This window comes from Electrona antarctica (genome assembly GCF_951216825.1).
Source record: "Electrona antarctica genome assembly, chromosome: 8".
Lineage (NCBI taxonomy): Eukaryota > Metazoa > Chordata > Actinopteri > Myctophiformes > Myctophidae > Electrona > Electrona antarctica.
In genome coordinates, this window is record NC_136789.1 from 57,656,270 (window position 1) to 57,673,420 (window position 17,151).

The 17,151-nt window shown below is 43.2% G+C and overlaps 1 long non-coding RNA gene across 1 annotated transcript; it reads right to left on the bottom strand.

Moving 5' to 3' along the window:
• Nucleotides 1-1,093: 1,093 nt before the first annotated feature.
• On the bottom strand, nt 1,094-14,061 carry LOC306927508. Its single transcript, XR_013790529.1, has 3 exons — nt 13,858-14,061; nt 12,374-12,441; nt 1,094-1,267 (listed from the first exon to the last, which is right to left on the bottom strand). It is a non-coding gene; the product is annotated as an uncharacterized lncRNA (long non-coding RNA).
• Nucleotides 14,062-17,151: the final 3,090 nt, after the last annotated feature.

The following is a 17,151-nucleotide window of genomic DNA, read 5'->3' on the forward strand; positions in this document are numbered from 1 at the left end:
GGAGAATGAGACTATAGTGGGCCACTATAGCTGCCATCGACACCTTGGAGAATGAGACTATAGTGGGCCACTATAGCTGCCATCGACACCTTGAAGAATGAGACTATAGTGGGCCACTATAGCTGCCATCGACACCTTGAAGAATGAGACTATAGTGGGCCACTATAGCTGCCATCGACACCTTGGAGAATGAGACTATAGTGGGCCACTATAGCTGCCATCGACACCTTGGAGAATGAGACTATAGTGGGCCACTATAGCTGCCATCGACACCTTGAAGAATGAGACTATAGTGGGCCACTATAGCTGCCATCGACACCTTGCCAAAAGGCTTGCACTGTGGGAACCAACACACGGCCATCGATCAAGAGGATGATCAATGTCTGTCTGTCTGTTTACATCCATATCGCCATTATGGCCTTACAATGCTCTCCTCCTCCCAGTGGACTGTGCATCAACCAACAGTCTTGAGTGTCTGCCAGCCTTGTATACGCGACACACTCATTTGAGCTCCTAAGACGTCACCATTAATTACTTTTAAATATGGGGTTTTAATTGCTTCTGATACAACAACGGCAGTTCCATATAAGCAATTCCAAGTCCTCCCAATAGCCATTAAAGTTTGTTTATGGGTCAATAAATGCTTTTAGTGTGCCACTGCAAAGCCCAGCCAATAATAACCAGAATTAGACTTGGGGAAATAATGAACTGTCAATAATGAACTGTCCGGTCTTGTGTTTCTGTGTGTGTTTCTGTGTTTCTGTGTTTCTGTGTGTTTGTGTGTTTGTGTGTGTGTGTGTGTGTGTGAGAAACATTCCCTTTTCAAGAAACCAAGCATTGATGTGGCACACAACTATCTCTGTAGTGTTACATGGTAGGCCTATAGTTCAGAATAGATAGGTAGGAATAGATAGGTAGGGTACAGGCTTTATTTCTAACACCCGACAGCTGAATAAAGCAGCAGAAGAAAATAATAATGATTGAATAAAAGGAGAGATCACACCAATATGGAATAAGCACATGTTTATTGGAAAGATTTTGGCAGCAATTTAGCAAGCAAAATGACAAACGTTTATAGCAGGAGATTATTTTGGCGATTAAACTCCAATTGCATTTATTGAATAAGATTAGCATTTAATAGGGAGAACCCCCCCATTTGAGCATTGGAGTCTCGACGCTGGTGGTGGCAGAGCAGATGAACCTCCTTCCTTCTCAACACTAGATGACAAGGTGGAGTAGGGGATGGAGGTGGGTTGCTTGTTGCAAACTGAAAAGAGAATGGCATGTGTCAGAGGCAGTGATATTTAAAGGCGGAGTCAAATCACCTGATTGGCTGCTGCAAAGTGCTCGTGCTTGGATTTGTGAACAGATTTTGACAGTGTGAGAACGGAAATGACGAGCTATGATAGTGCTGAAAGGCCGAGTGAAAGCGTTACGATCTTCCTTATTGAACCTTCGCTAAAGTGCACTTGTCACTTTTAGATATTTTAGTCATGTTCATGACCAACATTTGTCTTGGAAATGTGGTCTCACTTCCTTCCTGGACTACAAGTCACATAGATATAAAAAATCACACCCGTGTGAACTGAGTGGTGTAAGGTCTTATATAGCCTGATCAGCTGTGGTCTGACGTAATGTCTGACGTAATGAAATCACACCCGTGTGAACTGGGTGACCGTAGCAACCATGCTCATTTTTTACGCACAGACAGACAGACAGACAGACTAACAAAGCCAGTTGTAGGAGTGGTTTACACCACTCAAAAATATATACGTGCCTCATTGGTCGCTGCATGCAGTTCGTTGGAGCGACCCGTCTCCAACGGGAGGAGTATGTCAAGCGGAATCCTGAAGGCACGAGCCTCTGATTGGCCTACCGAACATCCCCTTCAGTTCTTCCGTTTTGCTTCCGCTATGCTTTGCAAGGAACCTTGGGAAAGCTTGCCAATGCAATCACGCATTGCCATTGCCTCCCGTTGCATCCATGTTTCCTTCCGTTGAGATTAGGCATGCCGCGGTTTACCGAATTTCGGTAATACCGCGACATGAACAGCCACGGTGTTGATACCGTGAGATTTCCGAGCTTACGGTATTTTAATACAGCGTTGGTGGGCGGCGCATGCTGCGCGCATGCAGTGCAACTCCACTCCCAGACTAAGGCAAAACATTTATTTTCACCACACAGCTGCAGTAGATTGAAAAGTTGCTTCCTACCTTTGAGTTAGTGTTGCTGAAAGACACCCAGATCCAATTGTATATTCCATATTTCCACAGGTACTAAACTAAAAGTGTGAACTGTCAAGTGTCAACACAGAGGCACGCAGTTGTGAGCATGCGCAGATTGCACTACAGCGTGCAGGGTACAAAACGGCCATTAGGGGGAGCCATAGTACAGTGAAATACAGTGGGGAATAGCTATTGATTCATTGATTGAATACTTTATTGGCAGAAATGTAATCAGTATAGGGTACAGTCAAACACATGTCCAAAGGGATCACTGAAAAAAGTCCTTGCAGTCTTGTTTCCATTCGGTCCTGGGTAATCAATTCATAATCATGACAAGTCACATGACAAATAACAAAATTCAAATTATCATAAAAGGTAAAAATAAAAACATAAGATATGTAGGCCTACAGGTTGGGGAACAAAGAAGGGCTTATAAGGAGGTGGGGGTAGTCACTAGACATAGGTGGGGGGGGGGGGGCAATCTTTTTTTTTTTTTTTAATATAAATACAGTGGAATACAGAGGTATAGGTTTTCAATACCGGCACCGTACCGTACTGTAAAATCTCATACCGTGGCATGCCTAGTTGAGATACAGACACCCCAGAGCCGGAAGAGGCGTCTACCTTTATATTCACCGCCATGCAGCCTCCCCCCTCTCCACAAGGACGGGCAGTGCACCAAAGCAGTATGGTCATTGTGGGAATTCAGCTATAGTCATATCTATAGTCAAACAACACAGACTTCATTATGTTTCTGGCCATAGGGGTGCACATTTCAAATTGCGCTGCTGTTATCTACTGAAATACTATTGACAAGGTATTGACTGCAGTGGTGAAATGTCACTTTAATACCTTGAACAAATCAATCTTTCAGATGTCAACAACTTGAAGCCCAGAATCCGTATTGTGTGGAAATCTTTCACAGAAAATAGCAGATCGACAACGTATTGTTGTCCCTCTGCCTGGGATGTGTGTATGTGACACATCTCAAAACTTCAATTTGTCAGTTTGCCGTGAACGTTGCAGCACACATTCACACTCTCAAGAGTAACAAGCCCATATTGATTTTAGTGACCCTATGTCACCTTTCCACCTACAGTATAGTGCCACATCTGGCCAAACGTTTAACACTCGCACAGTGGCGTATCCAGGAATTACGTTTTGGGCAGGCAAGATCATGTGTTAATTGTCGTCTCCCCGTGCACAATCGTAGCACTAAAGGTTTTCAAAGAGATATACCTGCCAGACGAGTAGGATACAAAGGCTGAAAGGCATGCATTTACATTCCAATGGGTGATTGAGGGTCGCGCTCTACCGCAACGGCCAATCAGCTGTCCACTAATAGTTCTCATGTCTTGTTTTTGTCTTCTTTTTTTCTCATTGTATGGATTTTGGCCAGGCCAGAAATGGATTTGGACAGGCGGACGCCTGCCCTCGCCTTATTGTAGATACGCCTCTGCACTCGCATGACTGAAGTAAAGCCAGGTACTACACAAGCTGACTTACGGTCAGAAAGACCTTTTTTTTCTGCAATGTTATTAGCTACGGTCAGAGGCCCCAAAATGGGTCAGAAAGACGTCACAGACACTCAAGTTTTAAAATGAGCAAACAAATGAACTGCATAGTGTTTGTGTGTGTGTGCGTGTGTGTGCGTGTGTGTGTGTAAGCCGTCTCGTCCTCTCGTCGTGACTGGATTGAGCCGATGAGTGGTTTTGACAGTCCAATCAATAACAGCATTGTGAGCTTGTAGAGCTGCTGTTAAAAAACTGTGTGCCCTTCAACCCCACAAGGCCACTGGCCATGACAATTTTCCCTCCAAATTTCTCAGAGACTCGGCCATCTCTGTAGCTCCAATCATCACCCACATAATAAACCTCTCCATCAAACAGGGACAGGTCCCCCAAGATTTCAAACTGGCCAAAGTAACCCCCTGCACAAGAAAGGGAGCAAATTAGGCCCCAGCAACTACCGCCCTATTTCTATTCTTAGCTCCATCTCGAAAGTGATGGAAAAAATAGTCTATGAACAGGTTGAAAAGTATCTTGCCACAACAAAATGTATGTACGAATTTCAATCTGACACATGCCTCCTCTATTTGAGTGACCACATCAAACACAAGGTGGATGCTGGCAAATACTGCGGCATGGTCATGCTGGACCTCCAAAAGGCTTTTGACACCGTGAACCACTCCATACTAAAAAGCAATTGGTTTTGATAGCACATCAGTGAGCTGGATGCAATGCTACCTGGAGGGGAGAGAACAGATGGTGGAGGTGAACGGAACAACTTGTTCCTGTTCGCAGATGACTCAGCACTGCTGGTCTCGGACAGGAACAAACTGCAGGTTGAAAAGGCCCTCAGCTCCGAACTCTGCACCTGGCTTGCTGATAAAAAACTATCTTTACACCTGGGAAAAACTGAATCCATTCTCTTTGGATCTAATCGTAATCTCAGGCATCAATCTCAAGGCAGATGGCTTCTTGGTTAGAGTGGGTGATATTATCACACAAAAATATGAAATTACCTACCTTGGTGGTTCCATCCTGGAGGCAAATCTTTCCGGTGATAAAATGGCCACCAACATAATCAAAAAAGTAAACCAAAGAACAAGATTCCTATACAGGATCTCCTCACTGGTCGACAAAACACCTTGAAGACCCTAACAGGAGCCCTCGTACAAGGTTTCTTCGACTATGCATGCACCTCTTGGTACCACAGCACCTCAAAGGCCCTTAATACAAGGCTCCAGACTTCCCAAAACAAACTGGTCAGGCTACTACTTGGCCTCACTCCCCGAACCCACCTCACCCCTGCCCACGTTGACAGGCTGGGATGGCTTAGGGTTGACGACAGAGTACAGCATCTTGCAATGGGTTTGGTCCACAATATTCGATACACCACCAAGATACCCATGCACCTGTCTAAATACTTCCTTAATGTCAACGAAGTCCACACCCCCAACACCAGAGGGAGCTCAACAAACCATGTGCAACCCAGATTTGGCACAAACAAGGTCATTAAGACATGCAAATCCCTTGACCCTTTATGCCCTCACTATATGTTTTCTTTCCAATTTTTACATCCTTTATGATGATGATGATTTCCAGTTTTTTCGCTATATAGAAGTGTATATTTGTATGTATCTAAATGTTATGATGAATTGAACAAGGTGGACCCTCTTGTAAACAATCTAGTGCTTTATTGGTCGTCCACTCACAGTTAACTGTTTTTTGTATTGAGTAGTTCTTGAAATACACTGTAATTATGCAAACTGTTAATAAATACTTCAATCAATCAATTCTCAAATGATTCTCAAAGGTATATACAGTACAGTAGGGGTTGAAGTGGTCAATGTATGTTTTCTAATCAATCTAAAGTAACTAGTAATTCAAGTTTTCAAATAATTGTAGTGCAGTAAAAGTACACATTTTGGCTCCAAGATGTAGTAGTGGAGTAGAAGTAAAAGTATTGGAAATACAAATAGTACAAATACCTAAAAATTGTACAGTACTTAAGTAAATGTACTTAGTTACTTTACACCACTGTAAAGTCGGGCTCATCTTGCCCGACGATGTTGCACTTATGGGCTTCAGGCAGTGCTATACTGCCAATACCATAACCCCAACACCAACACTACCAGGGGAGACCACCAGGCAGTGCTATACTGCCAATACCATACACCCAACACCAACACTACCAGGGGAGACCACCAGGCAGTGCTATACTGCCAATACCATACACCCAACACCAACACTACCAGGGGAGACCACCGGCTCCAACCGCTGCACATGCACACTATTGCATTCAAGGACTTCAACCATTTTCAACCTCTCTTCAACCTCACTTTAATGTTATTCATTGTGGTACCGTTGTCCGTTTTTGTCTATTCACTCTGTGGACACGGACATGCAGTGCACAGTTCAGAAACCCGCCTGCCAGTGACGTCATCGGTAGGCACTAGGCAGGTTTGGTTAAAATGAATGAATGAATGAATGAATGATAAACGTTTTTCATTAATGTCAGAACAATGGAATAGGAAGGAATAGAAAGCCTGCAATTAGCTTTGATTCCGCATCGGAGGTGGGTTTCTGTAATTCTATATGCTGTGCACAAGCTGTCAAAGCTATCGCTGAACAACAACATATCAGTTTGGTTGTAGCGTTTTCCACCTCCCATGCTCCCCTCTGCGTGGGACGGACAGTGGGTCCGTCTCACCTGGACAGACACACCGAGTCAGTGGGTGTTTTAACATGCAAACAGTGTGTTGTTCCCCCTGCTGATCTGTATGTCTGGCACAGCGGCCCGCCGTCTGCACACAGCCTTGATCCTCAGCTCTCTAGCTCGTACACGTAGCGTCTTTACAATTTTTTGAATTTAGCAGACGTGTGGAGGAGAGTGAGAGAGAGTGCATTTTCCGGCACCGGCGGCAGCAGTCTGACACCCATTTCTAACCGGTAGCGCATGTCGGGAGCCGCGGGTGAGTTTTAACCAGCGATGCTGACACCCTAACCCAAACTCTAACCTCACAGGGAAGACACAGGTGATTTTTAACCGGCAACGCATGTCGGGAGCCGCGGCTCCTGGACCGGCGGCCGCTGAACGGACCAACACTGCCGTGGCACGGAGCGGCAGGTCATAATCCCCCCTACCTTCCCCGGCAGGTGCCACACCTCCCCCGGCATCGCGGTGGCTGTTAATCGGCAGTTGCGGCATCTGGACCAACGGCGGCCGAACGGACCGCCCCCCTCCCCTCCCCCCTTCTGGTGCGGAGTGCGGTATTGTGAACATGAACTCTACTCAACAAACATGTAAATAGTCACATAGGCCCAAGTAGAGAGCAAAGAGAACAATGTCGTGCCTCAAAGAACCTAGGACACCAGGGGTGACAATGAACCTCACATCTGTCTAAACAATGTGTTATCCAAGTAGCATATCGAGTACATTGGTTGTCGAGACAAAAAAACCTAATCTATGTACCTAAAAGTAGCTTCAAGAAGGGATACGAGAATGAAGTGCTACGCGAGGTGGAGTCTGAAGAGGTACGTGCTAATCCGAGGTGGAGTCTGAAGGGGTGGGTGCTAGGGAGAGTGAGGTGGAGTCTGAAGGGGTGGGTGCTAGGGAGAGTGAGGTGGAGTCTGAAGGGGCGGGTGCTAGGGAGAGTGAGGTGGAGTCTGAAGGGGTGGGTGCTAGGGAGAGTGAGGTGGTGTCTGAAGGGGTGGGTGCTAGGGAGAGTGAGGTGGTGTCTGAAGGGGTGGGTGCTAGGGAGAGTGAGGTGGTGTCTGAAGGGGTGGGTGCTAGGGAGAGTGAGGTGGTGTCTGAAGGGGTGGGTGCTAGGGAGAGTGAGGTGGAGTCTGAAGGGGTGGGTGCTAGGGAGAGTGAGGTGGTGTCTGAAGGGGTGGGTGCTAGGGAGAGTGAGGTGGTGTCTGAAGGGGTGGGTGCTAGGGAGAGTGAGGTGGAGTCTGAAGGGGTGGGTGCTAGGGAGAGTGAGGTGGAGTCTGAAGGGGTGGGTGCTAGGGAGAGTGAGGTGGAGTCTGAAGGGGTGGGTGCTAGGGAGAGTGAGGTAAGGGGTGGGTGCTAGGGAGAGTGAGGTGGAGTCTCCAGTGACTACTGGATCTGCAACATAGTTCTTTGATACAGTACAGCGTTGCGCTCCGTACCGTATGTACTGTAGACAGTCCTACACAGCATTGTTGTCAATTAAAACAAGCTAAGCACTAGCAGTCTGCCGTGATGTACAGTAGTTAACGGATTCATTGCTTTTAAATGTTCAAAACATTCATATGGCTCTGTTGCACTTCACTATGTAATGTGCTCTAAATCAGCACTGAAAGTTTCTGAAACACTTGTAATTGTTGCCTCTAATAAGGTCACAGAGACCTATTTTCTGTATAAAAACGACTCGTCGACCACGACTCTGATTCGGCTAGAAAAGTAGCTAGAGTCGTTGACAGCCCTAGTCTGCACATAGACTGTGTTCATGTTCCGCACTCCAGGAATGCGGAAGTGCGGGGAAAGAAAATAGGGAGGCGTACCGTCTAAAGCGGACTTTAGTTATGAGAGGCACCGCAGAGCGAGTCGCCGTGCTGATTGTTGCAAAGTCTACTTAATTATCTGATGTGATTTTGGAGTAATATTCCACTGTCTCTCTCTATCCCTCTAGTGAAGCTCTGATAGACAAACACACTTTTCCCCCTCAACAGAATAGTGCAATATCCTGTTGTAAACCTCTCGTGACATGCGTGCTTCTGCTGTTTGTTATATGGCTAAACCTTAAGGCATATCCTGTGTTCACAGCAAAAAACTGCAGATCTACAAGCCCATTGCGACTTATTGGCACCCTTTTCCACCAAAATAACTTTGGTTCTAGAACAGGTTCCATTTGAGATTATTGGAACCTTGGTGCTTTCACGGAACCGTCCACAAACCGGCTTGCGTTTTCACCAGTTTTAAGCAGAACCATTGCAGCCTAATTGGGGGCGGCATAGCTGAATGGCTTAGAGAGCGAGGAGCAGGATCGAGTCCCCAGTTCTGTCCCAGGTTTGATTCCAGGCCTGGCCAGCAACGTGTAGAAGTGTCCATTTTCACAGGGGAAAGTCAATGGCAGTTTTTTTTTTTTTTCATGATGACTTTTCACATGCTTTTGTTTATAATAACACATTTGTGTCTTGCAACCTGTAGTATAGCGATGAAATATCCTACATGTCTACACTGTACAACAAACTTACTGTACACCTACAGTAGCTCTAACATAAGATGAGACATGCCACAATACGTTGATGTCAAGTCCCTAAAACCATGCAAAACATGGTCTATGAAGTGCAGTGTTGTTTAGAGCAATGGGTTGCAAATAGAACACTGTCAGATCAGATTGCCAAAGGAAGAACTAAAAACTAAATCCAGTTTCAAAACACAATTGAAGAGGTTTTTAGAAACCCAAAGATTGTAAGGTACAAGCTGCAGACAGGTTGTAATAAATAACAGTAGAAAGCACATTCACAGTGCATTCAAACATATGCAGGAACATGGCACACATGTGGGCGCGCACACAGACACTCACAGTCTCTCACACACACACACACACTATGTCAATGCTACTTTTCCAATTCTTAATCTGCGTGTCTTGTTTTTATTTTGGCTTTGATGTATTTTGTATAGGAAGTCTTTAAAAAAAGCCTTGACAGGGGACCGCACATGACAAATAGCCCCTTGGGCCAATAGTGGCATTCAGTTTTTTTCTTTTTTTACCATGTCGTTGCTGCCGCGTGGAAACCTTGCATGTCCAAAACCGTTGCCTATTATTATTCTAAAGATATGATTTAAATAGTAAAAATAGCCGATCTGCAAGCTCACAGCGCATCACATTAAGACGTGTTGTGAGCTTGTAGATCTGCTCACAAAGCCCATGTTATTTATGGGTCTACGTGCAATATCTAGTGACACCTTTTAAATCCTTTTTAATGCTTGTTCATAATATATTTGTCTTTATTTTTAACCCGTGCACCCCCTTTTTTGTGCTGTATTATTAACCTTGTTGTATGCCTGTATGAGCTGTGGGAGTGTGGGACCATCTGAATTTCCCCTCTGGGATCAATAAAGTATCTATCTATCTATCTATCTATCTATCTATCTATCTATCTATCTATCTATCCTATGTATGATGAAACAGGTCCTTGGTTTCCAAAAAACTAGAAATATGGACGTACAAGGTTTTCACCCGACACTGACAGTGTGTATTTATTAATGTGTGTCACTTTTCAAATAAACCAAAATGAAAGTGAAACCGGCATCCAGAAGAGAACGAGTCCTTATCAGCTATATGCAGTGGTGGGAACTAACCGTACCTGTAACTAAGTACATGATGTACTCAAGTAGGCTATTGCACTTCAGTACCAAGTTGTAGCTACTTTTACTCTGAGTATCTTACGTTTTTATGACGATTTATACTTCTACGCCACTATAACTTAGAGGCAAATATGTTTACACCAGTAAACACTTTAGTTACGAGTTACTTTGTAGATTTAGATTATTATTGTAAAACACACATAACCATTTAAGCTCAATGTAATACTTTCAATGTAACCGCTCTACAACCTCATAACTGGATGCACTGTGGCCCTATTTTTGTATTAACACTTTGTGTATTAACTATTATAGTGTGAGTCCTGCATAATGAGTAGCCTACTTTTACTTTTGGTACTTCAAAAACAGGACTTTCACTTGCAACGGGGGAATTTCTACGTTGTAATATTGCTACTTTTACTTGAGTAAAATAATAATGCGAGCACTTCATCCAGCCAACGCTTATCACCTTTCCGTTGTTTCTTGCGGACTCCACGCGAATGGCTCAGATAATTCACCCGCCTGGAGGCGGGGAAAGAGAGACAAGACGGCTACTTAGCATTCCAAAAACACCCAGCGTCCCTATCACACAGCGCTGCCTAATCACTGTCACAGCACGGAGGGAATCAACCACGGAATGAACGCATTTTCTCCCGAGCAACACCCGTGAAAAAAAAACACAAATAAATAATTAAAAAAAAGGACATTAGCCTATATTAGCATTTTTCAATAAATGACAGAATGGAAAACTATAGTCCTTTATCTCGCTCTCCCGCAATCCGTCTTCATAGACACAGAGCAATTCCAGTCTGGGCTACGAAAGCCGCCCTCATTGCCAATGCATCACATTTTGCCGGTCAGTAGCCATAGAAACGTCAACATTTGAAAAAAACAACAGGGCTGCAGTATGTGATGAGCTGAGAGTAAAAGGTAATGTGTCACGATTAGTAAAATTAGTCCTATTAATACTCAAGCTTGATCCCAACGCACTTTGACACCGAGTCCCTTTATTTTTGCTTCCTACATTTTGTTTTTCGTTATCATTGCGGGCTTGAGTAGGAAGCCCACCATGATATTTCCCCATGGAATTTATTTTAGCCATAAATCAATTTTCCAAAAACATTCCCAAAAAAACAAAAATGTTCATGAATTAGAAACAAAATCCAATGTTTTTGTTTTGACAATCTTTTTACTTTTTTTTCCAACATTGTCACATCCGCACACTAACAACCCGCATATCAAAATTATAAATCATGACAAAAGCACATTATACCTAGCCTCGGAAACCCAGACGTTTTTATTTCCAGGAAGAAAAAAATAAGTCTGGGACCGAGTCCACTTCAATTCGGCATAGAGTAGCGCAAACGTCGATCACTCTCTGCTGATTTCTGATCGTCCGCACCTTTGTTAAATTGATGCACACACGCACTCCTCTCTCTCTCTCTCTTTCTCGCTCGAATTAATTAGTCTCATGTCGCGCAGCTGCGTCTAGATTCTCCCGGCCGATCCTGCCGGGAGCTGCCTCTGCCATAGAAAGCATAGGTGGACCCCAGGCTAGAGGCTACCAGGTCTGTGGTGAGTGTATGCGTATACAGTGTGTGTGTGTGTGTGTGTGTGTGTGTGTGTGTGTGTGTGTGTGTGTGTGTGTGTGTGTGTGTGTGTGTGTGTGTGTGTGTGTGTGTGTGCGCGCGAATAAAGTTATGGCTGACATTGTTCCTCCTGCGAACCCAGAGGAACAAGCCCTGAACCTGGGGTGACGGGACCTTTCAGCATATCAAAGCAAGGCCCGCAGCCTCTCTTCTATTAAGAAACTGTCCTCAAAACCCAGACATGTTTTTTTTATCCAAACAGTTATTATACGGAGTGATCTAATCTGTATTTTGGCACAGGAACAGACAAAAACAGCGTCTTAGAGTCTTGCGGCAATGTTTTTACACAGCAGATGGGGAGATCAGCTAGGCCACCTGACCTCTCGTTGTTTTGTTTTCCCATAATACCAGTATATTCATGATGCGAGACAGTCTGGGCAAAAAGAAGAACCATTATGAGATGCTTGTATCTCCATCTTGGACAGACAACCATGTGAAATGCTCGTATATCTCCATAAGCAGATAACCATGAGATGCTTTGTATCTTCATAAACAGACAGCCATGAGACATGCTTTGTATCTCCATGAACAGACAACCATGAGACATGCTTTGTATCTCCATCTTACAAATTAACACACGACCCATGATGAGATGCTTGTATCTCCATCTGGGTAAACTGACAACCATAGATGCTGCTGGTAGCTCTTACATGTACTCACTGTCTTGTGTTTGAGACCAAGAAGATTGATTGTGCCACTCCAGTTCAGCGGGGAGTCTTCCTCCATTCCTGCAAGGAACATGAAGAAAGAAGTTGCATTAAAAAATACTTCTACAGAAGACAGACAGACAGACAGACAAATAGGCTACATTATTGCATTCAAGTGCTTCAGTCAAATTCACCAAAAGAAAAATCCTCCATGAACTTCAATAATGCTACTACTGGAGAGAGAAAGATAATACTTTGTTGATAAAGTAAACCATTTATCATTCCAAAAAACAGCCTCCAAAACTCTGCAATACTGCACATGTGCGCACGCACACAGTCTCTCACGCACAGTCTCTCACACACACACACACACACACACACACACACACACACACACACACACACACACACACACACACACACAAACCTGCAGCTTGCAACACTAGATATCTTTTTAATGTGTTGAATATAAAGTTGCAACAGCAACCATTGACAGCCCATACATCCAAACAGAAAAGTCCAATCCGGTTGAATTAAACAACGTCAAACTCACCAACATTGCAGGTGTATGGAAAGCATACACTATTTCTATCTGCAAATGGTAAATGGTGCATTTATATAGCGCCTTTATCCAAGGCGCTTTACATAGATTGTGCATTACATTCACCCATTCATACACCGATGGCAGAGGAAACCATGCAAGGCACCAACTAGCACATCGGGAGCAATTAGGGGTTCAGTGTCTTGCTCAAGGACACTTCGACAGTAACTCTGGGGGAGCCCGGGTTCGAACTGGCAACCTTGCGGTTACCATCTAGGCACTCTACCCCTGAGCCACCGCCGCCGCCAAATTAAGCATTAGTTTCATAAAAATCCACCGTAGACATTTTATGAGCTACTTTGGGCTAAGAAATTCCATGCCATGATAAAGTGTTGGAGTTTGGAAGCGCTCGTCGTAAGTCACTGACCGGCCCTGCACACCACCTGTTTCGACTTTGCACATAATGCAGGAAGCAGCAGCACCATGTGTTAAAAAAGTGAGTGCTTCCAAACTCCAACACATAAACATAATCACATGTATGGACTTAATTGACAGAAGGTAGCTCATAACATGTCTACGGTGGACTTTTATGAAACAAAAACCTTGCAGATAGAAAGAGGATAATTCAAGCTTTTCCTACAGCTGCAATGTTGTGAGTTTAACGTTGTTTAATACAATCAGATAGGACTTTTCTGTTTGGCTGTACAATATGGGCTGTCAATGATTGGTGTTGCAACTCTAGATTCAACATATTAAAAAAATCTAGTGTTGCAAGTTGTAACTAGTTGCAACTCAGTCTCCCATACATATTGCACAGTGGACTCCACTGCTGATTTAACAGAACATGTAGTACCAATTCAAAACAAAAGCCCAAAAGGCAAGTAGTCCTGTAAGGTTCCAAAATAAATTACAATGCATTGCATAAAGAAGAAAAACAACCCACAAAAACCTCTCACCCAACATCTCTACAGTACACCTGGAGGCTTCAGGATATGTTTGTTGTTTTGTGTCCATGGATATCCCATATAAGAATATATCCTCATATTTCCATAATGCTTCCCTAATTTAGGACATGAAGTTTATAGTTCAGTATGACATTATTTAAAGATGTGAATTTGGATTAGCCTACTATGGGCTGGCTGGGAGTGGGAAGAGTTTGACCAAACACTCTTTCACACCCAAAATGGACCCCACCACATCACTTCCTGATGCTTTTCAAGGAAAGTATTTTAGAAGGAAGGGACACCAATGTCATTTTCTCTATCCAGCAATTCCAGGGGGCAGATTTGTCACAATGGGGTGTCTAACTCACACCGGACGTTTGGTGAAATAACATTGGAGTCTTTGAGAGACGAATGGACAGCTTATGAACAAACGATTGAGACCTTTATTAAATACTTGGCTCAGGAAAATAAAATAAGTCATCACAGGTTGTTTTCCAAGCATTTGCATTTCAATGTGTGTGTATCGTTTCTGTCTCAGAAGTATTGTGATATGTGCCACATTCAGAACTCTTTTGATACCTCAATAAAATGCTGTGCACATCGAAAAGCAAGTGATTAGAAAACAACGTGATATGTCTGTTATATTCCTGAACCGATTGTATGACAAAGGTCGCTATCGTTCATGAATAGTGTTTGTTCGTGAGCTGGTCCAGCCGGCTCCATTCACGGCCATGAACTTGCATCAAACTTCTGGTGTGAGGTTTCAGGTTTGTCACCCTTGACGAGCAACGTTGGCGCATCCCCAGCGTCCAGAGTGTCCTTTCCTTAAAAAGGAGATTCCTTGGTACATTTAGTATGCATGTTCCTTGTACCTCACTTCCTGGAACTACCCATTATAACTTCTTGGAACTTTGACAGCACCTGCTGTTTGTCCTTACTGCTTCCTGGTGTAAAATTAACCCTAAAATTAACCCTTAATGTTATCAAAACAAACACCACCAAGCTGTATACACTATGTAGGCCTATTTGTGGAGTGTTCAATACTAATACTTAGAACCTACTATTACTTATAATACTAATACTTATACAATATTATATTATTTACCCCATATCATGTTTCTTTCAGTATCCAAATCTAACCAGTAAAAATATTTTTTGAATCTGTTTGGAAACACTCAATTCTGTGTACAAACACTGGAAGTTGTCTATATCTCCTTTAACAATAGGACGTTTCTCTCCACTACTGAATACCTACTATACTATTTGCATAACACAACATGACACAGTATGGAAACATTCATAACCTAATGGGTTATCATTCTGAATCTGAACACCAGAACTGATTATACCCTCAAAAGTACGACTTTTTCCACGCCTCTTGAAGCCAAGTCTCTGAGATAACTAATAGCTTAAAGCATAACGCATAGAAACTTTCTCCTTTGTCTCCAGCAAACATTCTGTAGAGGTACAACAGTGTCATACTTTTGGTACACAGCAATTCCTCAAAGTGAAGTATAGCATCAGACCATTAGTGTTCTGCTTTGCGGCTCTCTCATTTTAAAATAATAAAACTGCAAGGTATTTCGTCATAAAAGAACCCTCTCATGTCACCAGTGGAGTAGAAGAACAAAGCCAAAAAAAAAGGATTCTTCAAATGTGCTATGCGTCGGCTAAATGAGCTAGACACACTTATCTTTCTAAGCATGTTGTGGTAAGATGTCGCAAAATGTAAATCATGGTATTGCATTTGTAAAACAATGCTTTGAATTACAGCAGCACTACAAAATGAATCAACGCCAGTTAGCAACATTTCAACATAACATATCATCACTGTCGGGGAGAAATACCTCGTATCTCCATCCCTATTCCAAATTTGTATGTATTTTCGTCACTTAATGCCATACTTCGTCATAAAAGAGTGTCGGGCAAATGTAGTGAAAACAGCTAATCTACAAGCTCAAAATCTTATATACATACAAGGTTTCCAACCAACAGCGACAATATGTCTGCAGTACTAGTGTGGGCGTCGTCGAGAAGGGAACATCGTAATTATAATGAAATGGAGAGACAGCTAGCAGTATGTACGATTTTCTGTTAATTAAATGGCCATTCTTCTCTGCAAAATGGTAGTCAATAATATCACATTTTAGCACTTATCCAGCTTCTTTGTGGGATGAGGACATGTCATATTATGTAGCCTAGCAGGGTTTTATTTATATTTTTACGTTGAATACCAAATATAAATGGTGTTTTGCTGAGTGACCATGAAAACACTTCATAGTGTCCTCATTACCTCCTCAATCAATGTACTGTTTGTACAATCACATGAACCGTAGTGGGCAAGGACGTACAGTAAGTTTCTGGGTGCTAGTGGGGGACAGTAACTATAACTATTTACTTGAGTATTTCCTCCCTTTGAAGCATTGAGTAAACATGCCTCATAACTATACTTTTTTTTTTCTTTTTTTTTTTTAGATGCGGTTGTGAACAATAGCCAAGTAAGATAAAATACATATCCATTGGCCAATCAAATGGTTCACTGCAGCTCAACAGTCAGTGTGAGGGGTGTTCAGGAGATATCTGTGAGCTCTGCGTTTAAAGGCTTGAAGGCCATTGTCTGTGATGGAGTCCACCACATGCTCTGGTAGGCTGTTCCACACCTGGACAGCAGTGTGGAGAAACGTTCTGTCCAATGTCCGTGTTTTAGAGCCTGGGGGGTCGAGAGCATGTACTGGTGTGGCTGTGCATCGGCGGGTGTTTCGCCTATCTATAACTATACTGTAGCATACTGTACTGCAGTGGTGGAAAAAGTATGGAAGTACACGTACCGATATGGACAATTTGAAATAGGCCTATATAAATAAATATCCTGTTACAAGTAAAAGACCGGAATTAGAAATGTACTTGAGTAAACGTACAAAGTACAAACGTATTGGCTTCAAAATGTATTTAGGAAAAGTGCTCATTATGTGCAGAGTGTCCCGTTTCAACTTTTGAAAATAGAAGATCTACAAGTTTGTAGATCTGCTATATCAATATTATATATTTATTTATTTTTTTGCTTGTATTTTTTATCCCACGATTGTGTAACCCATTTTTTTCACCCAGTGTCAATTATTTAATGTAATCCTGGGCGCTACACTCCCTCCGCCAACCTGGGGAGAGCAACAAACTGACATGCTTCCTTCTATGCATGAGTGTCCAAGCCGCTTCTTTTCACCAGGGAGTTTCCCTGATTGGACATAGTGAGTGGAAGGAACACATTCCTTTCCCCTCCATCAGGCGCCCCGGCTGGCCAGGGGGAGG